At 70.0% G+C, this 1,077-nt stretch overlaps 1 protein-coding gene across 1 annotated transcript in view; it reads right to left on the reverse strand.

Moving 5' to 3' along the window:
* AGAP1 (ArfGAP with GTPase domain, ankyrin repeat and PH domain 1) overlaps window positions 1-1,077 on the reverse strand; it is a 252,155-nt gene that overhangs the window by 77,333 nt on the left and 173,745 nt on the right. The gene's annotated exons all lie outside the window — the stretch shown is intronic.

The following is a 1,077-nucleotide window of genomic DNA, read 5'->3' on the forward strand; positions in this document are numbered from 1 at the left end:
AGGTGAGCACCTGCCTCGGCCTCCCACTAGTAGGCAAAGGTGAGCACCTGCCTCGGCCTCCCACTAGTAGGCAAAGGTGAGCACCTGCCTCGGCCCGGCAGCTCACTGGCAGCGCCACAGCCACAGGCCTTCTCGCACGGTGGCTTCTGCTCCCGCCAGTCTCTGCATCCTCCCTTGCGTCTTCCGCTGCTCTGCCTGCGTCAGGTGGTGGCACCTGCTCGGCCGTGCGTGTTACCCCTGTCCAGGAGGGGCGTGCCGTGGGCAGGCTTGCCGGAGGGACGGGCTCCCCCGCCTGCACCAGGCCCCGGTGGACAGAGCTGCTGACCCCAGGGGCAGCGAGCTCACGGCCACACCCGCTCGGAGTCGTTCGCCTGGACACGGCGCCCTCTGCGTGGTCCCCGGGAAGCCGACAGCTCCCTCAGTGGGGCTCGCGGTGACGCGGGCAGCACGCTGGACAGCCACGCCCCGTCCACAAGGCTGCCAGTGGCTGGGCGGGCAGGAGACGGGCCAGGGAGGGCGGGGGGACACGGTGGGACACGGCGCTCTCTGAGGGCCCCCTCCGCCCTGTCTCCTCCTTGAGAGAGACCTGTGGGGTCAGTGGTTCCCGTGCCACAGGTCTGGCCAAGCGGGACAGGCAGAGGACCTGGAGGGAGGAGGAGCGGCTGGGGCCCTCCCGAGTCCCTCAGCTGCAGGTCGGCTCGGGCGGGACGTGGACCTTGTGGAAAGTTGCAGCCCCTAGCCGGAGGCCTCCGCATATGGTGTTGTGGGGACTCCGCTTTCCCCGCGTCCCTGGGCTCTGCACCACAAGCGCTCCTGTGCGGTGGGGGACAACCGTGGCAAAGCCCCTCCTCGCGCAGCTGACAGCTCCGGTCTCCCAGGACCCCGACTTGCATCTCCCCAATGCTCTTGGGGGCCAGGTCAGCAGCTCCCGCCAGGAGAAAGCAGGGCAGTCAGTCACTACGGCGCGCTCAGGCTCCCGCCACGGGGCGGGCCACGGAGCAGGGCGGCCCTACGCGCCTTGCAGCGGACGTGGAGGTGCTTCCTCCGAGTCCAGCCAGAGCCTGGCCTTAGCCGCGA

Source organism: Condylura cristata, unplaced genomic scaffold (assembly GCF_000260355.1).
Source record: "Condylura cristata isolate star-nosed mole 26May11 unplaced genomic scaffold, ConCri1.0 scaffold00002, whole genome shotgun sequence".
NCBI lineage: Eukaryota > Metazoa > Chordata > Mammalia > Eulipotyphla > Talpidae > Condylura > Condylura cristata.